This window comes from Saccopteryx bilineata, chromosome 3 (assembly GCF_036850765.1).
Source record: "Saccopteryx bilineata isolate mSacBil1 chromosome 3, mSacBil1_pri_phased_curated, whole genome shotgun sequence".
NCBI classification, from domain to species: domain Eukaryota; kingdom Metazoa; phylum Chordata; class Mammalia; order Chiroptera; family Emballonuridae; genus Saccopteryx; species Saccopteryx bilineata.
Genome location: NC_089492.1, coordinates 59422189 through 59445592, shown reverse-complemented (window position 1 = coordinate 59445592; position 23404 = coordinate 59422189). Strand labels below are relative to the sequence as shown.

The 23404-nt window shown below is 42.0% G+C and overlaps 1 pseudogene; it reads right to left on the bottom strand.

The window, feature by feature from the left end:
• Positions 1–2082: 2082 nt before the first annotated feature.
• On the bottom strand, positions 2083–4002 carry LOC136328526 (solute carrier family 38 member 6-like; annotated as a pseudogene).
• Positions 4003–23404: the final 19402 nt, after the last annotated feature.

The following is a 23404-nucleotide window of genomic DNA, read 5'->3' as shown; positions in this document are numbered from 1 at the left end:
CTATCCTCTTCTGTGCATGTCATCACTCTCTGTCTCTCTCATACATAAATACTTTCTAAAATAATTCTTATTGGTTGACTGATTTTTTTAGAGAGAGCGAGCAAGAAGGGGTAGAAAAAGGAAGAAAATATTGATTTGTTGTCTCATTTATTTGTGCATTCATTGGTTGATTCTTGTGTGTACCCTGACCAGGGATCAAACCCATAACCATGGTGTATCAGGATGATGCTCTAACCAACTGAGCTACCTAGCTAGGGCTTATATGGGCACTTTTGATAGCATTTAGAGCTCAACTGGATAATCCAGGTTAATCTCTCCATTTAATGATCTGTAACTTAATCACATTTTCAAAGGCTCTTCTTCCAAACAAGGTAACCATTTACAGGTTTAGGTTTACAAGGATTAGGACCTGGTATTTTAGAGGTCACTATTTAGCACTATTAGTCCCTATACTTAATATTTTATTGACCATAAAATTCTGGCCTTTAGTCTGATGACATCAGGGACAAACGATGATTTCAAATATGTATAAAACTGTATCGAAGTATAATAGATGTCCCTGCCAAAACCCATCAAAATTAGTGAAGAGTTAATGTGATGGTTAAAGGAAAGCAAGTCCTTTAAACAATGAAGTTTTCACCGAAACCCAGGAGAGGAAGCAGGCCTGTTCTTCACCTCCATATAAAGAAAGTAGAAGCTTTGCAAACCTTGCTACTATTACATGTGCCATTCCTGGGCGCTGAAGATCTCGTGGGGCTCAGGTCTACAGTTCTGCTTCTCCCTCCTCCACCTCTCATCCTGCCCCCAGGGTGCTGAATGCAAGTGTTCTGCAACAGGTTGAAAGAGGAACGTAGGTCATGGCCAGAAGTGAAAAGGGTAGGACTGTGTGTTTTTCAATTAAAAAGAACAACAGGAAGTAAATGTTGAATTCAACATGAGATGTTCTTGCTACTGTTTAGAACAAACTTTTTATAGGCAGGTGTACCAGACCAGAGTTTATTTCCAAAAGAAATTTTATAACCACCTTTTTTGAGGACCAGGAAAATGGTGCGTGGGCTAATCCAACAGCAGCCTAATAGCATCCTCTGGTCTAGAAATCAGACCTGGCTTCCTGCCCCAGCTATGCTGCTCCTTGCATAATTTCAATCACAAAATCTGATCTCTCTAAGTACCATTCTCCCTCACTTGGGACAGGTGTACTAAGCAGGCTCCATAAAGGCAGGACTCACTCTTATTTTCCTGTGTGAAGCTTTGAGCACGTTGGCCGGCACACAGAAGACCTCCATATTCCTATTTATTTACTTGACCTGAATGTCGCCCTAACCTGACTCATAGACTCAAAGTGATACTGGGCATGCTGCCTCTGAGGATAACTGAAACTCTACCCAGACAGAAGGTCAGTATTGCTACAGATGGCCTTGTTCTTGTACTAAGTCATTTTGCATGGTTCCTTCCAGACATATGATACTTCCAATCCCTTTTAAAATTAGCCCCAGAGAGTGCACATCTGCACTGGAAATGAGCAGAAAGATGTCTCTGTCACTCAGGCCCCTTGATGCAGAGGGCATGCCCAGCGCAGCAGGACTCTGAGCAAACCTTGGTGTTCATTGTCAGGCTGGGAAAATCTTTGGGATTATCTAGTTTAACATCTTCCCTTGACAGAGAGGGAAAACAGAGCTGTCCAAGTTCTATGTAGTTCCCTTTGCCAGTGTTCTTTAGTTTTTCTTATGGCTTCTATCTACTGTCTATTCATTTCAACCTGAAAGACTTCCTTTAACATGTATTGTAGAGCAGGTGCGCCAGTAATGAAATCCCTCAACTACTGTCTTCATTTCCCCTCCTTCTGCAAAGATAATTTTACCAAATATATATATTAACTTTGAGTTTGTTTCTTATTTTGATTAAAACTGCTAAGATTCCACTTTCCCCTACCCACTTTGGTTTTGTTCCACTTTTCTGTTAATAATGTTTACAAAAACATTAACTTATATAAAAAGAATTCCTCTGAGGTGCTTTCTCTAATTACTTCTTTTTGCATATGGAGGTAAATTATTCTTCCTAAGAAATGGGAAAATATAGCTTTCATTTATTAACCCAATTAAAATTGATAAGTACTAAACTAAAATTCCCAAACAAAATTCCAAACATGAGCAAAACAAAAGCCCCAAGTTTTTTTATGAGGGAAAATCCTCTCTGCTAAGTTTAAGATAAAGCAGTCCTGGGAATACAAAAAGTTAAAAGTTTTGATGTGATGAAACCAACTACACCAAACACATTCCTGGTGTCAGCAATACAGATTGCAAGTAAAACAATGACAATACTGAGTAATAAAAACAATACTGAATCCATGAGAATGAAAAATTGGAGAAAAACAGCACTATTAATGCTTTTCTTGCAGGAAAGTGGATTAGAGGGACTGTCAAAAGCATGGCAAACAGTATGCATAATTTCATGGGCATGCAAATAACATCATGTGGCAAGTATTTACTATAATCTTGCAGTATATCAGATGCCACTTTGTCATAAAAATAAGGTTTCCAGACTGACCAGTGATGGCGTGGTGGAGAGCATCAACCTGGAATGCTGAGGTCACCGGTTCAAAATCTGATATTGTTGGCTTGAGTGCCAGCTAAATGGACTTAACTGAGTGCAGGGTCACCAGTTTGAGCATGGGGTCATTGCCACAATCTCAAGGTTGCAGGCTTAAGACCAAAGTCACTGGGTTGAGCTGAGGTTACTGGTCTGATTCCTGGTCAAGGCATGTATGAGAAGCAATCAATGCATAACTAAATGAAGCAATGAGTTGATGCTTATCTCTCTCTCTTCCTACCTCTCTCTCTCCCTCCTTCACCTCTTTCTAAAAAAAAATGAGGTGCCCAGAGAGTGCCGATGTAAAATACATAAGAAAAGGTAAAGCACTTGCTTAATGGTTACATTCTGCATTCTTATCTTTGAAGAGCTTTGAAGTTCACCGTATATGGGTAATGTTGAGGTATGGCAGAGAAATGAAAGAGCCATGGTTAATAAGGCATAAGCACTCTTTTTGGAGAAATGAAAGACCTTTGGTTTACAATCATCTGTAGCATTTGAAATCTGGAAGTACTGCTCTATATAATTTAATATCATAGGACAAGATATGGACTTTAAAAGTATATTATTATCACAGGAGCAAAGAACAATATAAAGAAAAATAATAAACTACTTATGTAGCCAAGATAGCCTTATTTTAGGAAGAAGCACAAGACGGAACACAATGAAAACACAGATGATTTTTAGTTGTTTTGTCCATCGAGATACCAAGATCCACTATAGTCTCTAGACAAAAATTCTGAAATAGCACTATCAAGCTCTGTTTTAATAATTCAAAGATAAGATAATATAGCTCCAGTCTTGGCCAGGTAGCTCAGTTTATTGGAGCATCATCCTCATCCACTGAGGTTGTGGATTCAATCCCCAGTCGAGTCACATGCAAGAGTCAACTAATGAATGCATGAATGGCTAAAGGAATGAATCAAGAATGAATCAAATGAATGTTTCTCTCTCACACACACCCTTCTTCTCTCTTTAGAAAATCAATTAAAAAAATTTTAAGTGACCTAGCACCAACATTCTAAATTATTATGATGCCTTCCATCACCATCTCTCCAGTTAATCCGATTGCAAAGAGTCCAAGATCTTCATAAGATGTCATAGCTATCGGACTACACAGATTAAGCAGGAGATAAACTAAGAAAGAAGCCAGGACAGCAAGTATCAGCAGCAAGAAACTAAATCCAAGGATACCAATATGAGCCATAACATAAGCTGAGCCAAAGATGCCACTTTTTATAATAGCATTCACCAAATTAAATACTGAGAAATCAAATGAAACACTTGGGGATCCCTGTCTGTGAAATTCATTGCTTAGTAACAGGCTCAACTCTTCTATCTCTACCTTCTCAGCTGCTGGTAAAAGATGTACCTGCCCAGTTCAACACTGATGACCTCCCAGGGCATCTTCATGACTGCTCACTGGCCAACTACAAGATCCATCTGCAAGCTCCTACCCCTGCCCTCCTGTTATTACTCATGCCATAGGTGGAGCTGTGGTCCAAGCCTTTTCAGTTCCTATGCCTCAACAGGGCAGGGAACTAGTATAAATTTTTTTTAATTTATTTATTGATTTGAGAAAGGAGAAACATTATTCTGTTCCTGTATGTGCCCTGACTGGGGATCAAACCCACAACCTTTGCACATTGGGATGACACTCTAATCAACACAGCTATCCAGCCAGGGCTAAAACACTTGATTTATAGTTGGTCTTCTTTTTTCAGGATTTTATGTCATCCCAATGCCCTCTGGCCTACATGGTTCCTAAAAAGAAATCAGTTGTTAATCTTATTGAAGATCCCTTCAATGTGAAGTCACTTTCTCTTGCTGCTTTCAAATTTTTCTACTCGTCTTTGGGTTTCAACAATATGACTACCAAGTGTCTTGGTATGGATTTCTTTGATTTGTCGTTTACAGTGTTCATTGAGCTTCTTAGACATGTATATTTATGTATTCCTTCAGATTTGGGGAGGTTTTAGCAATTATTTATTCAGTGTTTTTCTTCCAGTTTCTTTCTCTCTTCTGCTAGGAATCCTATACTATGTACATTATTATATTTAATGACATATACCATATCCTTTATGCTCTACTCATTTCCTTCATTCTTATTTCTTTTTGCTTCTCAGACTGAATAATTTTAGTTGTCTTTTATTCAAGTTTATTGGTCTTTTCTTTTGCCTGCTCAAATCTGCTGCTTAAGTCCTCTAGTGATGTTTTCATTTCAGTTATCATACTTTTCACCTCCAGAATTTCTCTTTGGGTCCTTTGAATAATTTCTATCTCTTTGTTGATATTCTCACTTTGTTCATAAAGTTTTTTCTTGATTTCCTTTTGTTTTTTCCCATAGCTTCTTTTAACTCATTAAATATATTTAAGACAGCAGATTTAATATCTTTGACTAATAATTTCAATGTTTAGAACTCCTCAGAGGTGATTTCTGTTCAGTATTTCCGGTGAATGGGCCATATTATTCTGATTTTTAAAAAATGTATTTGTTGGTTTTAGAGAGAGAGAGAAACATCAATCAGTTTTTGTAGGTGCCCTGACTGAGGATTGAACCAGCAACCTTTGTACATTGGGACGATGCTCTAACCAACCTAGCTATCTGGCCAGGGCTAATTTTTTATATATCTGTATTGTTGTTGTTGAGAGCTAGTCATTTTAAATGTTGTCACAGCAACTCTATAGATCAAAGAGTGCTTAATCTTGTCCGTATAAAGCTAAAGCCAACCATTTGTAACTTTTCCAAGCTATTTTTGCAATGTGTGTATTCCTTGTTTTGTGTGGTCTCTGATCTTTTGGTTTTGTTATATCTGCAGCCAGCCATAACATAAGAGAGATTTCTTTACTTGTCCGCTTCCCCAAAGAGGTGAGAAGTTTTAAAAAACCATTAAGTCCTCTCTAAGTTTCTTCAAAAGCTACTTCAACCCATAACCAGGCTGACAGTCCTGCCATCTAAATCATTGTTTTGGTACAGGGTCAGATTCCTGGAGCTTCCGATGCTGCCATCCCCTGTGACACCACCCAGTAAGTGATTAATTTTAATTTAGAAACAAGACAGAGAAAATAATTATTAATTAAAAGTTCAAAGTACATGTTTTTCCCAAACATGAAAAAACATTTTATTAATGTAGATCTCTTATGAAAAAGTAAATAACCCAGTGATTTTTGTCTGCCATCTTTAAGTCAAATATATTCTAAAAATCCCTTTCAGAGGCAGGCAAAGTATAAAACAGTCTGGAAACATGATCTGGAAAAAACATAGACCTAGAAGAGTCTAGCAGGAGGATCAGAAATGAGATACCAAAGTAGTGTTGCTAAATGAGATGCATCTTCCAGGACATGAAGAGAGAAAACTAATTCTCAGTATCAAGGAAAGTTTGATCAAAGGAAACACTGAGTCTGAGGACAAAGAAGCCCCTGTCCTCCTGTATGCTCTCTTTACTTAGCACTGAACTGCCTGGTGGATTGTAGCCTCCCCATCTTGTGGTCCTGTATGGTCATTTAACTTGCATATCATTTATCTTCTGCTAGGACTTATGTTCATTGCTCAGCATAATCAGATCTCTCTCAAGAACAAGGATAATTTCTTAAACTTTAAAATTAAGCTAAAAGAGGAGGGGGAAAAAAGGAGGAAGAGTGTGTGGGGAAGGGAGTTGTGATTTCCTGGCACTATCATAATAAATTACCACAAACTTCATGGCTTAAAACAACAAAAATGTATTTTCTCATAGTTCTGAACACCAGAAGTATAAAATCAAGGTGTCAGTAGGGTGATGCCCCCTCAAAAAGTTCTGAATCCACCCTTGCCTCTTCTAGCTCCTGTTCACTTTGGGCATTTCTTGTCATGGTAGTACAAGTAGTCTCTGCCTCTATTTTTTATTTTTGATTGATTGGTTGATTGATTGATTTCAGAGAGAGAAACACTGATTTGTTGTTTCACTTATTTATGCATTCATTGGTTGATTCTTTTTTTTTTTTTTTTTTTTACAGAGACAGAAAGAGAGTCAGAGAGAGGGATAGACAGGGACAGACTCCAGGAACGAAGAGAGATGAGAAGCATCAATCATCAGTTTTTCGTTGCGACACTTTAGTTGTTCATTGATTGCCTTCTCACATGTGCCTTGACCATGGGCCTTCAGCAAACCGAGTAACCCCTTTCTCAAGCCAGAGACCTTGGGTCCAAGCTAGTGAGCTTTGCTCAGACCAGATGAGCCCACATTCAAGCTGGCAACCTTGGGGTCTTGAACCTGGGTCCTCTACATTCCAGTTCAACATTCTATCCACTGCGCCACTGCCTGGTCAGACCATTGGTTGATTCTTATATGTGCCTTGACCAAGGATCAAACCTACAACCTCAGTATATTGGGATAATGCTCCAACCAACTGAACTACCAAGCCAGGGCCTCTGCTTCTATGTTCACATGGCCCTCTTCCCTCTGTATCCGTGTATCTCTTCATCCCAGTCTCTTATAAAGATACCAGTCATTGCATTTAGACTTATCCTAAATCCAAAATAATCTAATCTCAAGATCTTTGACTTAATTACATCTGCAAAACCCTATTTTCAAATGATGTCACATCCATAGATACCAAAGTGTGGCATAATACAAAAATATATTTAGTTTTTCCTCCCAGTTTTGGTACAGTTTCTGAAACTCTTGTGATTTCCTGAGTGATAGCAGTATCTTTTATTGTTTATAATGAGCCCTTTTCAATCATACTGAGGTCTATGCTAATGACAGGGCCTCTTGATAGCCTCAGCATAGAGCTGGTCACCAGAAAGACCTAGTAATAGAAAGTTAAAACTTTCAGCCCACTCACCAACCTCTGATAAGGGGAGGATAAGAGAGCTGGAGATTGATCTTTATAAAAACTCTGACACAATGAAATTCAGAGAGCTCAACTTGTTGGTGAACACAGCAAGTTGCCAGGGAGGTGTTTCTCCTAGAGGCGGAAGTTCAGCATTACTGTCCCACAGCTTGCCCTGAGCATCCTTCCATCTGGCTATTTCAGAATCATAGTCTTTCCTGGTCAGTTGGTTCAGCCAGTAGAGCACTGGCCCAGCGTGTGGAAGTCTCACATTTGATTCCTGGTCAGGGCACACAGGAGAGGCAACCGTCAGCTTCTCCACCCCTCCCTCCATCTCTCTCTTTCTTGCTTTCCCTCCTGCAGCCATGGTTCAAATGGTTTGAGCAAAGTTGGCCCCGGAAGCTGAAGATAGCTCTATATTCTCAGCCTCAGGCACTAAAATAGCTTGGTTGCCGAGTAACAGGAACCTGTGGGAGTCTGTCTCTTCCTCTCTACCTCTCACTTAATAAAAACAAATTGTAGTCTTTATACTAAGCCATTAAACACAAGGAAACTGTTCTCCTGAGTTCTATGAACACTTCTAGCCAATTATCAAAACTAAGGAGTGGGTTATGTAGACCCTCAATTAACATATTATCAGTAGGAAGTATGGATGGCCTAACTTTTGCAACTGGCTGCTGAAGTGAGAGCAATCTTGTGGGATGAGCCCTTAACCTGTGGGGTCTACACTTATTCTGGGTAATTAGTATCAGAATTGAACTGAATTGGTAGACTCCCAGGTTTGGTGTTGAAGAGTTGGAGAATTATTTGATGTCAGAGAAAACATTTCCCATGCCTGACCAGGTGGTGGTGCAGTGGCTAGAGTGTCGAACTGGGACACAGAGGATCCAGTTTCAAAACCCTGAGGTCACCGGCTTAAGTGCAGGTTCATCAGCTTGCGCAAGGGCTCACCAGCTTGAGTGTAGGGTCACTGGCTTGAGCGTGGGATCGCAGACATGATCCCATGGTTGCTGGCTTGAGCCTAAAGGTCATTAGCTTGAAGCCCAAGGACACTTGCTTGAGCCCAAGGTCACTGGCTTGAGCAAGAGGTCATTCACTCTGCTGTAGCCTCCTAGTCAAGGCACATATGAGAAAGCAATCAATGAACAATAAAGGAGCCTCAATGAAGAACTGATGCTTTTCATCTCTCTCCCTTCCTGCCTGTCTGTCCCTATCTGACCCCTTCTCTGTCTCTGTTACAAAACAAACAAACAAACAAATAAATAAAAGAGAAAAACACACAAATGTTAGGATTTAGACACATATTTTGGGGCGTACATAATTCAACTCACTATGGGAGGGGGAGAGAAAGAAGAAGAAGGGTCTGTATATTTTCCACAAAAATAACAGTACTGAGCACATACTAATTCAATATATGAATGTGTTATTTATGGCATTAACCTTAGAAGGCAAAGTAGAGAGTTTAACGGCTATCTCATGATGGAGACTCCTTTGCCTCTTGTTAGACATGAGATCTTTGCACAAACTTTATTTAAAATATTGTAAGGCTTCTTCAGGGCTTTCCCACCTGCCCATCAATCCTGAATTTACACTGCAGGTGGTCTTTGGGGAGGATGTGCAGGAAACATGAATAACAATTTAATGAGGGTAGAATCTGTGAGCTCATCACTGGAATTGTTAATGCTGTCAAAACTAAGGAAGCATCCAAAATCCAGACCCAAAGTTTGGCCCATTAGACTTCCTTCCTGAAATGTCCCCTGCAGTTTCTTACTACTAAAACATAAGTGATTTAGACTCATGCCAAGGTCAGGCAGCCAGTGAAAGAGATAACAATTGTTCTCAATCTTACACATTTTTATTTTCTTTCTAATTCTTTCCCTCCCTTTTCTAACAGTACCTTTTCTCTTTCCTTTTTTAAAAAATAGCAAGCATTTGCTTTTATAGACATGCAATTTTGTCTTGCATTATTATTACTATGTTACAGAGTGAAACAGGGCCCCCCCACAGAGGTGATATAAGGTTATAGAGACATTCAACTGTGACCCTTTGCATCGGACACAGGCACTAAGTCCCATGTTTTTTTTCTCAATTTTATGGTGTCTTCCTTTCTATTTCTGTTGTTTCCTTTTCTTTGTTTTCCTCCCATTTCAAAGGCACTCACAAGCTTAGCACATGCTCCCATTACTCTGAGATCCATGGTTCTCAGCACTCTGAGTACCAAAACTTCCCAGGGAGCTTTTATTTTTTTTATTTTTTTTAATAAATAAATTTTTATTTTAATGGGGTGACATCAATAAATCAGGGTACATACATTCAAAGAAAACATTTCCAGGTTATCTTGTCATTTAGTTCTGTTGCATACCCATCACCCGAAGAGAGATCGTCCTCTGCCACCCTCCATCCAGTTCTCTCTGTACCCCTCCCCCTTCCCCTCTCCCTCCTTCCCTCCCCCCACCCCCCGTAACCACCACACTCCTGTCCATGCCTCTTAGTCTCGCTTTTATGTCCCACCAATGTATGGAATCCTGCAGTTCCTGTTTTTTTCTGATTCGCTTATTTCACCCCGCACAATGCTACCAAGACTCTACCATTCCGCTGTAACTGATCTGATGTCATCATTTCTCCTAGCTGAATAGTATACCATGGTGTATATGTGCCCCATCTTCTTCATCCAGTCCTCTATTTTTTTTACAGTGATAAAAAGCCTTTAAGCAAACTCTTGGCCAAAACAGCAAGAATCCATAAAAGAGTAGTGTCCTTAACATGTTCACCAAGTCCAAGTTGGCCCCATCACCATGCCAAATCCCTGAAAAATGCAACCCAACCACAGTTCAGTCTGTTAGGAGCTGTCACAGGGAGCAGGAGTCCAGGAAAGTTCCCCACAGGAAAAGTCCGCATGGCACTGGAATTGTTGTCACCATTCTATACTTTGCAGCTCATGTCCAAGTCCCAATGACCGCTGCTTCTAGCTGGTAATGATTCAGGTAGACTGGAAAAAGCCATTTGCAGCATGCGTGGATATGGAGCTTCTGTTCTCCTCTGCCTGGAGAGTTGAGACCAGGTTGCTTTTCCCTGGAGCTCTGTGACTGTGGCATGGTAAAGAGAACCTTGGGATACACTAAGCTGGGTGGCAAAGGTAAATTCATAATACAAGTTGGCAAAAGGAGGAAAGAGAGCTCTAAATTAGGAGTAGGTCCCAGCTTAAAATATGAGTGGGGCATTGAGGTAGGAGGGATAAAGGAAACACTATATATTAAGCAAAGCAGCAGAAAATAGGACTATCAACACCCACAACAGAGATCTTTGAGGGAAGAATAAAAAACCTGACTATTCAGGCAAAACATAGTTAAGTGGCCCTTGTGCAAATGAGATCAGTTTACCTGCTTCTTGGAAGAAATACCCTAGGCTCGTCCACAGTGTCGTAGATGGGGCCGACGGCCCTGGGCACCTTCAGCCTTCAGTGGCAAACCCCAGCTTTCTAGGCAAGGTTAGGTCATAGGTGGCTGGAGCAAGGCTGGAAGAGACTGAACCCTCCCTTAGAGGAGCGAGGGGGAAGCCCACCTTCCAGTGTCCCTGTTTCCTCACAGCAGAGGCGTGTAAGCCTGGCAGGCTTTAGCTCAATGACCTTCCTTTCCACTATTGAAGCAGGACCCAGATGGCATCCTATGAGACCCCTTTGGGGTGTTGGAGCCTTTAAGGGTGTATCCTAAAAGCTGGTAGTTCCCCTGATCTCTATTGGGCTTTTTCTGCCTCTAGGTGTCTTAAAAGCCATTCTCAGAAGATCTCGCTGAGGAGTTTGAGGATCCCCATCCGCCTATATAAATCTTTTCCATATATCTGGAGCTATTTGGAAAAAGACAAAAGTGTTATTAGCTAGATCTAATAGAGAAGGTAGTAGTTTGCAGGCGAAAAAGATTTGGTGTCTCCTGTTCATCAGCATTCAAAAGAAATGTAAATTTTTTTTTTTAAGTAAAAAGCATGATATGGTAGACCCGTCAGAGTCATTGGCCTGGTGTGCAGGATCCCTGGGTTCGATTCCTGGCCAGAGCATACAGGAGAAGTGCCCATCTACCTCTCCACCCCTCCCCCTCTCCTTCCTCTTCGTCTCTCTCCTCCCGCCCGCAGCCAAGGCTCCACTGGAGCAAAGCCACCCCGGGCACTAAGGATGGCCCCATGGCCTCCGCCCCAGTCACTAGAATGGCTCCGGTTGTAACAGAGCAACACCCAGGGAGCTTTTATAAAAACTAATGACTGGCCTCCATCCCAAGCCAATCAAATCATAACTTCTGGGGGTGTGGCTGAGACATCAGCATTTTGTCTGAGCCCCCCAGGTGATCCTGATGTGCAGCCAGGATTGAGAGCCACTGCTATAGGTCATGTGTGCACCTTTAATTAGCCATAGAAAAGAAAATCTTCACTCAAGATTAATCTGATCTTTGGAGCACATCTCATTAAACCCTATTTGATGAAAACCAAAGACAAAGTAATACTAAGACTTCTAGGTGACACTTTGAGCTGACATGTTTAATGCCCCCCCTTCCCAAATCCCACTAAAGGGGGCACAGTGTGATATTCAGCAGGAAAGGAAGTGTCTAACATTCATGTAAACTAAGGAAGAATAGCATCAGTGAGCAAGAAACTTTGAGAAAGTTGACACAAGTGGGTGCAGGTGAAAACAGATGAGTCAAAGTAGTACCAAGAACTGCTCAGCACTGATTAGGAAACACCACGTGGGAAGTACATGGGTGAAATACCCCCAGAGACCTGGGAAATTCTCAAACTTACATTGGAAGAGAGTGGGACTTCAGGAGAGTTGGTGGGGGCAAACAAGAGCAGTCTGGCAACCAAAGCCCAGTGAACAGACGGGCCACCCCAGAGGGATCTGGGGAAGCCCCATCAGCACTTCCACCACAAGAGGCTTCAAAGGAACTATTTGACAAAGTAAGGAATTCCTGAAACAAAAATGCATTTCCAGTAATTTGTTACCAACTGTCCCTGGCAGGCTAGATCTCTAAGCAAGGAAAATAAAACTACCAAATAAATAAAAACTTAAAATTTCCCCTTTCGGACTAAGACAATAGGAATCAGCACACTCACTAACAAAACCATCTCAAGTTTCTAAACTGGGCAAATATAGGTCTCCTCTAAAGGAAAAGCAAGTGAAAACAACATGAAAATCACAGAATATATGTAAAGGTTTGTTACACAAAAAGAAATAAGACATATTTGAATACTCAGAACAAATGTTTATCTATGAAATAAACTTATTCCAAAAAAGCAAGGAATAAGTTTAAGGAAAGTTTAATTTAGATTTTTTTACCAATGTTGCAAGACCGTTATGGAGAATAGCTATAAAGAGCAAACAATTGATAAATATCGCTATAGGTGAAAATCACACTCATTGGAATTATTTTTAAATCGTCTTTAATGTGGGCAGTGTGGCAGATTAAAATTTCCAAAGATGATGAGTCTCCCAAGCCACATGCTCATGTGCACTGTGACTTTCCTCTTCTGTCCATAGGAGGAGTCTATTTCTTCACATGCTTGAATCTGGGCAGAAGCTGGGGAGATTTTGTGACTTCTGTAACCAACTGAATATGCTGGAAGTGACATTGTGCCAGCTCTGGTCATAGCTGGCCTGGCAACTTTTGTTTCCTGCCCATTGGAGGTCAGCAGCCATGTAAAAGACATAAAATCTCTGAGATACTACCATGGAGAGGGAGTGGGGGGGGGGCATACCTTGGGAGTGAGAAGTAGCATAGAAGTGAACCCTCGGGGGGGAGGGGAGGGGCACAAAGAAAACCAGATAGAAGGTGACGGTAGACAATTTGACTTTGGGTGAGGGGTATGCAACATAATCAAATGTCAAAATAGCCTGGAGATGTTTTCTCTGAACATATGTACCCTGATTTATCAATGTCACCCCATTAAAATTAATTAAAAAAAATAAATTTAAAAAAAGAAGTGAACCCCCTCTATCCCAACTCTGCCTTCTTAGGTCATGTGACCAGAGATACACCAACCAGCTGAGCTGCCAAATTGCTGACCCTAAATATCATGAGCAAAATAAAACAGGTATTCTAAGCCACAGAGTTTTGGGGTAGCTTGCTAAACAGAAAAAAGATAGCAGGCAGAGACAGCCAACAGCACCTGGGAGCCTCAGAGAAAGAGATGAGTTTGGAGAATGTGTACTTGCTGAATGTTGAGATTCCAAGCCCTCTTATGCAAATCCACTCCCAGAAAGCTGACAGCCAGGCTATGATCCTATAGGCAAAAGACACACAGCTTATCATCTGAGAAGTCTGACCAGTTGTAGGGGAAAGACCTAAAGCAGCTTACATGGGACCTCCCTACAGTCTCCCTACAGAGAAGTCCCCTTTTGATAGGACATCCCCCTCACATACATGGCTTCCACCCAGGATCTAGCCCACCCTAGGTATGTGAAAACAACCCAGGATTGCTAGTCATCTGAGGAAGCCTTTAACATGAAAGAAAGAGACTAAACACGGGACGAAAGGGGATATAGAGGAGATTTTGAGGTGAAAAAAAAATTAAAATGCAAAACAATCTTACTGTCGTTGGAGAAGGAGCTATAGAAGATATTTTCCCTATGAAACAAGAACAGGATGCTATTAAAAATAAAAAGACTGAAAAAGAGCTTTTGGAAATTAAATTTATGATAGTATTAGTGAATAACTCAGCAGAAGGGCTGGCAGGTAAGGTGGGGAAATTTTAGAAAGAAGAGTAAAAGACATAGATGGAAAAGAAAAGAGAAAAGAAAAGAAAATTAGAGGGTCAGTACAGACCACCAATAATCTGTTTCATCCAAATAACAGAGTCCCAAAGAGAAAGAGCAGAAAAGGAAGTCATCGAAAAAGCAAGTTAAGGAAATTTCCCAGAACTGAAGGGCATGACCCACACCAAGTCACATCATTATGAAACCTCACAACATTATTGAGGCAAAGAAGACTCTGCAAGGAGAGAGACAGAGAAAGAAAGAGAGAAAATGAAAGAAAGAGAGAAAGAGACCATGTACAAATGGAAAGAAATCAAAACACTTAGAACTTCTCCATAACACAGGAAGTTAAAACACAACGGTACAGTGCCTCCAAAATTTTGAAAAATTATCTCCATAACGGGCTACGTATCCAGACAAACTATGAGTTAGGGATGTGTAGAATGAAGATATATGAAAAAAATAGTATTTTACACACTTTTTCTGAGAAAGCGACGGGAAAGTGTGTTTTATAATACAAAAGAATGAACCAAGAAGGAAGAAAATATGAGACTCAAGAAGCGGGCTTTGACACAGAACAAAAAGGGGAAAGAAAGAAGGATCTCAGAGTGGCCATAGCCAGTCTAGACAAGAGCTAATCAGAGAACTCCAAGACAGATGTCCCAGAAGATGAAGAGACAGTGTCTGATGTGGGTGCACATATCAAGAGGAGGTCCAGAATACTGGCTTAGAATTGAGGGTTGATAAACGCAGTGAAAATCAAATAATTATATGGTTCCAGAAAATGATTTGACTTTGGGTGATGGGCACATAACACAATCAACAGTTTAAATGCTATAGCAATGTTCACCTGAAATCTATATACTCTTACTGATCAATGTCACCCCATTAAATTTACTTTCAAAATTAAAAAAAGACAAATAAATAAACTAAGTGACTATGATATGAAGCAATATTCTACAATAGAAACAAAGTGTGAACCTCATATGCAATTTTAAATTTATTAGTAATGACATTTTTAAAACAAAGAGTTGAAATTAATTAATTAATATCAATATTTTTTATTTTGACCCAATATATCCAAAATATGATTTCTACACAAAATTAATTTATAATTATTATGAGATATTTATATTCTTTTTCATATTAAATCTTTGAGATAAAGTGTATACTTTATCTCAATTTGCACACTGAAATTTTATACATCTCAATTTGCATACTGAAATTTCTCAGAAATACTTGATTTTGCCAGTATTTAGTTTTTATTAATTTGCATTTGAAAAGGTTATTTACATACCAAAGGTATTTAAAACATACTTAAAAGTTTTCCAAGAGCCATCAGTTTTTAAGTTTAGATGTAAGAGAATTAAAATTAAATAATATTAAAAAATTAATTCCTACCTGGCCAGTTGGCTCAGTGGTAGAGCATCAGCCTGGCGTGTAGAAGTCTTGGGTTTGATTCCCGACCAGGGCACACAGGAAAAGCGCCCATCTGCTCCTCCACCCTTCCCCCTCTCCTTTCCCTCTATCTCTTTCTTTTCTTCCTGCAGCCAAGGCTTCATTGGAGAAAAGTTGTCCTAGGCGCTGAGGATGGCTCCTTAGTCTCTGCTTTAGGTGCTAGAATGGCTCCGGTTGCAACGCAGCAATGCCCCAAATGGGCAGAGCATCACTCCCTAATGGGCTTGCCAGGTGGATCCTGGTTGGGCGCATGCAGGAGTCTGTCTCTCTGCCTCCCCGCTTCTAACTTCGAAAAAATACAAAAAAAAAAAAAATTAACTCCTTAGTCATACTAGCCACATTTTAAGTATTCAGTAACCACATGTGCCTAGTGGCTATTTCATTGGACAGCTAAGAGCCAAAGAGATCAAAAAGTTATTTAGAAAAGGAAAAATAATTATTGTTATTACATGGCTCAGCTTCAAGTAACATACTCTACATATTTGTTTAATCAAAATTATATGATTATAATTAGGAAGATGGGTGTGGAAAATGTTTATTGTGTCAAGGAGGGAAGAGGAAAGAAACTTAAATCCTAAATGCCTAAAATTGAAAATTAAAATGTAGCAATATGGTTATATTAAATAGAATTTTTCAATATAGTTCCAAGTGACGGTCTCAGATTAAGAAGAAATGCAGGCATGGGGTTTGGGATTCCCATTAGTCTTAAACATTGCAGTATTGGTTGGATTCTTTAAAGTATAATTTTGATTTTTAAAAAGATCTTGAAAAATGGTCATTGGAGGTCTGTCCACGAGTATGTGACATGAGAATGTTCTATCAGATATTGCCAATGGAGAATTGACACTTTAAATGGCGACTTTTCTGCATTATCCTATGGAAGGAGGCAAAGCTGGGAGGCAGCCCCAAGTATAAGAGGAAAAATAAAGTGAAAGGAAATCCATGTGTTAGTGGTAGATGCATCTTCCTGGCCAAATCCCACATCCCACTCTCAGGCATTCGTGCCCTGAGCAGGCTCAGGACAGGCTTTCAGAGGTTGTACAAAACAGCTTCCCAAGGATTCCGAGGGGACATCAGAGCTAAGGGAGGGAAAGCACAGTTCGCAGGAAGTGAATGCCACACCGGTGACCAGGTGAGTGTGTCCTGCATTTCACTTCCTCCACACCTCCAGTCTGCCCCCTTCTGTGGGGTCTGGCTGCTCCAGTCACGGTTCCACGCTTCATGTCTCAGTGCAGAGCATTTTCCTCCGTTACAATTTTCCTGATTGCTTTCGTCCTCACCAACTATCTTTTTTGTTGTTAAAACTCACGCAATTCATGCGATATGTCTCACATAGTTTGGGCCTTAATTATAAGCCATTTTGAATTGCATATTATTTCACATATAATTTCCAAACAGCATGATAACAACAAGGACAGTACCATAGGCTTCTGCATGGCCCCACCACACCTAGCACAGTTTAAATTCTGAAGTATAGGTTTAAAGAGTATTTGATGATTGAGTGCTAATAGTTATATTATAGATTCATTTACACATATCTATACTGCCTCTTAACACAGAAACTGTGGTATCTTATGGATAGGTTGGTCAATGAGAGACAACTTTTATACAAAGCAATTCAAGTACAGAGCTGAGTTCATTGTTCCTTCAGTTCATGGCGCAATGTTGTAATCCAGGGGCCCCCAAACTTTTTACACAGGGGGCCAGTTCACTGTCCCTCAGACCGTTGGAGGGCCGGACTATAAAAAAAAACTATGAACAAATCCCCATGCACACTGCACATATCTTATTTTAAAGTAAAAAACCAAAACGGAAACAAATACAATATTTAAAATAAAGAACAAATAAATTTAAATCAACAAACTGACCAGTATTTCAATGGGAACTATGCTCCTCTCACTGACCACCAATGAAAGAGGTGCCCCTTCCGGAAGTGCAGTGGGGGCCGGATAAATGGCCTCAGTGGGCCGCATGTGGCCCGCGGGTCATAGTTTGGGGACCCCTGTTGTAATCGGTCAATACAAAACCTCTCCTTTTTTAAATTTTAACTTGTTTTCTTTATTTTTGATCCCCGTGTGCATGCTTTTTCTAATTGTAAAATGGTACCATACAATAGCTCTTATTCTATTTCTTGCTTTTTCATTTAACACCCTTTCTAAAGAGCTGTGTTCATGCATTGCTTCACTTGCTGCATGTATGCCACCATACGCTTCTATCACATTCACCTGTCCATTCCCCAAATGACACACACCTATGTTGCCTCCAACCCTCTGGGCTGCAAAATACTGCTATGAAATTCACTTTTACCTTCCATAGTCTGCTATGGACTTATGCAAGAGCTTCTCTGGCATATATCGGGAGTGTCATGTCTAGGAATATAAAAATACACAATGTGGCTAAATATTTTTTAATTGCTCTCCAGAATGGCTACACCCATCCCACTTCTACCAGCTGTTGATGCGAATCCTCTGATGTGTAATTCAGAAGTATCTGTCAAGTATAATGACAGAAATAGCTTTGGGAGCAACGTTGAAGCCCTCATCAGCTCCATGGAAAGAAAGAGATAAAAAAAGGCTATGGCTTTCGGGTCCATTTACCTGGGCCACAGCCATTTACTGTGGGAACAAGACCTGCTCTGACTCTTGGCTGTACTAGTTTGGGTATAACTTATTTCAGACAGCTTTTAAAAATTATTATTATTGATTTTTAGAGAGAGAAAGACATCAACCCATTGCTCTACTCATATATGCATGCACTGGTTGATTCTTATATGTGCCCTGACTGGGGATTGAACCCGCAACCTTGATGTATTGGTACATTACTCTAAGCAACTGAGCTATCTGGACAGGGCACAGACAGCTCTTTTGATTTATATCTCAAAACGTTCTGTATTTGAGGAAAAGAAAGAGGAAAAGAGAAATAAAAGAGAAAAAGAAAGAGTACTAATTAAGAATACTCGGCCCTGGCTGGTTGGCTCAGCGGTAGAGCGTCAGCCTGGCGTGTGGGGGACCCGGGTTCGATTCCCGGCCAGGGCACATAGGAGAGGCGCCCATCTGCTTCTCCACTCCCTCCCCCTCTCCTTCCTCTCTGTCTCTCTCTTCCCCTCCCGCAGCCAAGGCTCCATTGGAGCAAAGATGGCCCGGGCGCTGGGGATGGCTCCTTAGCCTCTGCCCCAGACGCCAGAGTGGCTCTGGTCACGGCAGAGTGACGCCCCGGAGGGGCAGAGCATCGCCCCCTGGTGGGTAGAGCGTCGCCCCTGGTGGGTGTGCCGGGTGGATCCCGGTCGGTCACATGCGGGAGTCTGTCTGACTGTCTCTCCCTGTTTCCAGCTTCAGAAAAATAAAAAATAAAATAAAATAAAAAAAGAATACTCAAACCCACAATTTCTTAAATGGTACACACAAACACACAGAATTAGCTAGAGGTAACATAGCTCTGAGGGTGTCATCTGTTCCCTACAAATGGGGAATTGATGAAGCCCACCATGAGGTGTGGCTGAGTGAACCGTCTCTGTCTTTTCCTGCCGTGCACTCCTGTTTCATCACCCAGGTCTTCGTGGTCCCAGTGGCATGCAGTTCATTTGTTTACCCTCTTCCCATCCTCCATCTGGGGGTTCCCCAGCTGTGGCTCCTGTGAGCACTCTTCTGCCATCGTCTGTCCCCCCCGGGTGTGTCCTGTGCCCCCCACATGCCCATATTTGAGTTTCAAGATCAGACACATAAAGCACCCGTTTTCCACTTTGCCTCAGCTGCTGAGTCTCGAGAGCTGGGTGACAGGACAGCAGGTCAGATGTGGAAATGGAGGAAGACCCAGCACCCATGCAAGGGTAGAAAGCCTTCCTCGCCCGGGCTGCCAGGCACCCCCAACCCTCCCCTCAGCTTCCTTTTCCTGATTCCCACCATCTGGGTCCACCTACGAATTGACAAACTCCTGTTGGTCACATCTGGTTTAAGAGAAAGAAACAAGGAGTTAGGAGACCTAACTAACAGGCAGCACTTGGCACACACAATAGAAGCAGCTGCTGTTTATGGCCCTTTTTAGGGTGGCCTCAAGCTGGACCTCACACTTCCCCTCCCTGACTTTTCCCTGTGGGGCATTGTTTTACACAGAGCATCTGGAACCTCACAATCTTACAGCTAAAAAAAAAAAAAAAAAAAATCATGAGTCCCATGAATCTATAAAACTAAAACAAACTCTCTTCCTGGGAAAACTTCCCCGTCGCTATAAAGCAGGTCCGCACAGCGCTTCACTCTTCACTTTCCCTACCCATGAACTGGGAATGTCGAGAGCAGCCAGACAGCTATCCAGTCAAAATGCTGCCCCATGAAACGTTTCTCCAAATAACAGCCTGAAAGGTTTGAAACACTTCCAGTGTCTCTAGCAGGCGTAAAAACAGCACAGGTTCCGGCTGTTGGTTCAAAACCAGTACCACACTACCTAGGAGGCAAGTAGGAAGGACCTTCCTAAGCCCATCCTGCTGGATGTTGTTATCTCTGTCTCTTCTGACCCCAGGGCCTCCCTTCCCTGGTCTTGTCCCCATAGAAACAAGCATGCAGTTGGCAGGCACCTCTGTGCACAGCATCTGACTCCACCAGCGCCTGTCCAATACCCACTCCTGATTTCAGATGCCTGAGCTGGCTCCGCTGGGCAAGGTGGTGCCTAATTACCTCCCTTCTGTTTTTTCCCTCCTCTCCTCTCTTGTCCTCTCCCCTCCCCACCCCCTCAGAGGACAGCCTTCCAAGAAACAACATGCGCGCACACCTGGCTCACTGCGATAGGGAAGCTCACCATGGATACCGGGCTACCATTCCCACCCCGGCGGCGGCTCCTGGGAATAAGTAACTATCTCCAGAATGCTACAAACTCCAGATGTGCACCGACTAGTGCCTTGAGACCTGGCTTGCTTGTCTCATTATGCCTATTTTTTTCACAAGTTTCATATATGCATATCAAGCCTTCAGAAGGGGAAAAAATGGGAAATGGTAATCTTCCTTTTAATATGCTACCACATGCCAGCCCCGAACAGCTGTACACACACAACACTATGGACTAGACATGAAATATAGCCCAGGACCATTTTTTAAGCATTCATTCCCAGGGCTTACAAAACACATTTACTTGGACGGAGGTCACACAGTCTTCCTTCTGCATAAAAAGGTGGCATTGAAATAGGTACAGCCATCTGGAAACAGCCTCCTCTGCCATTGATATGTAAAATGCACACATTACACCATCTTGCTCCGGACTGTGCAGCAGGAGGCAGAGACACACACAGGCCCGTGACTGTTCAAATATACAGCCTCTGGTTCTCCATTCTGCTTACCTTGCTCAGAAAACCACTTGCCGGCAGCCTAGGTGACTCTGGACAGGCTGGGGAGGTAATTTGCTCACAGAGGCATTCATCTGTGTGCAGGAGGAGTGTCCTGGAGTCCAGATTTGGGGGAAATGATTTGAACAGTCTCCAGTGCTGCTTCAAGCTCACTAATAAGAAAGAATCTGTCAAGTGTGTGACTGGGAGTAAATAGCAAACACCCCATCGAAATAATGACCTCTGCTCCTTGGCTCATTAGAGCCAAGAATTTGCTTCCCTCCCTGGAAGACTAAGATCCCACCTTAAATAACTAGTTTCATCAGGCACTTAAAGGAGAAGAGCAATGGGTCCTGTATCGCTCATTGATCTCCATGTATCCCTATAGTCAGGGGATGACTCTGCATGTTTATTAACATTTGATCATTAAAAGGACTTATCCCTTCTACATGCGCGCGTGCGTGCATGCACACACACACACACACACACACGCACGCACGCACGCAGGCACACACACACGAGATCTTCACTGTGTAGGCTTCATCCAAATAAATTCTGGACCTCTGAAGCTATTTAACTTTTGTATTGTTCCATTTTTATTTCCTAAACTTGTTTTTTGTCTCTGTTTTTTTTTTAAATATCCATATAATATGGATAACATAAATCAGCTGCCTTAAAATTTGAAATGTCATTCCAAAGCCAGCCATCCTCCCCCCAAAAAATCCCAGAAAGAACACAGAGCCCTGGAGTAATGCAAAGGGTTAAGCTGCTAAATGCACAAATAGCAGAGCTCCAGTTACTGAGAGAGGAGAGGAGGAGACCACTCTAGGTCAGCCTGTCCTTTATATTGTGAAGAGCTTAAAAGGGGCTAATAAACCCAGCAGCCTATAGCAAAGGTAATTTATTTCATATTCCTAGTCATCACATGCAATATTTTTTGGAGGGAGAAAGCAAATATAATTCAAAGAAAGTGATAAACATTTACAAAATAGATATCTAGTGATGCATTCCCTCCCCCAGTTAAGAGAACACGTGTTTTTCTCTGCTTTTGTAGTGCATTTCTCTTCCTGTTTGTGTGTCCACATCTTCAAAGTGCCTAAGTGGCTGGGGGGTGTGCTGGGAGGATTGTGATTCTGCCTTATCCTGGGTCAGTGGTTCTTTTTGGGGGCGGGAGGAGGCACAAATTCCCTGAGATCAGCAGGTCCCAGGTTTGCTCAGTTTCTGCAGCGCCAGCCCCTGGAAAACACATCCCCTTGACTTATGAATCAGCTCTTGGCCGGGAGCAGTTACTAAGTGGACAGTTCTCTGGCTGGTTCCCTAAACCCACGTGGAGGAAAGCTTCTCCGGGCTCTGAGTGAGAGGCTGGGCCATTCAGCTCCTGTCTCACACTTGCCACATTTTACGTGGATGAGGTCATTGGACTGCAGATGAGGTAACTGCCGCCTGCCCACGAGCTGGGAGAGGTTACCATACGACTGTTCGACTGTTCGCGTAAACACAGTGAGGTCCTGTGGGGCCTGCCGACAGCTGGGCTCCGCTGCTGGCTGTGAAGGAGTGGGAGTCCCAGGACTCCTGGAGTTTGTACGTGCTCTTAAAGGAGCCAAATCACTGCCTGAGTTCATGTCACACCCACCTCAAGCACTGGTCTCCCAGCCTCGGGTCAGGGCAACATTCTCGAGGGAGGAGTACTGGCTGGTTCTGTGATAGGTCTGCGCAGGTGCGTAGATGAATAAATAGCACTGCCCCTTAAAAGGGACCTTCCCAAGGCAGAGTGAGGCGTGTGCAATGCTCTGCAAGCCCGCCTTTAAATCTCTCTGTACTCAGCCGGAAGAGGTGGTTCCACCCTTCAGACACTTAGACACATCTCCTAATAGTCTCTAAGTTAGAAACATGGCTAGAAAACAAGCATTTTGGACAACCGATAAAGAAATACATTTTTAAAGCTCTCCCACTCTACAGAATGACAGAATGCATTTCCAGTCATTGAGCTGTCCTGCTCAGCTGTGCTGGGGTCCCACTATTCTCAAGGTCAGAAAGTTCTTTCCAGGGTCAAGTCAGATTAACTAAATTCTGCATCTATCCCATGGATTCCGCATTTATTCCTTGTTTACTGAACCCTCCCATGGAACACTGGGAATGTCCTAGGATACAAGAGGTTGGCATCCACACTTGTGGCACTCACACCCCAGCAGTCACGGCTACTGCACACTAGGAGAAAGCATAGAGGATTACAGTAAAGGGGCATGCATGCACAGAGGGGATATTTGAGAGCCATGTAAACAGTGAGCATCTCAGTGAGGCCCTCTCAGAGAGCCTCATTAAGCTGGAGCCAGAAGTGTGAGAGTCACAGTGATAGTCACAGCATTAGTGAAGATGCACAGTGGGCATGTTATATGTCTTGTAACACCCATAACACTCGTAAAATAAGTTTGCTGCTGTTTCTACCTTATAGATGTTCACATGGTTTAAGCTAAGTCAGGTTACCTACCTAAGGAAGTGAT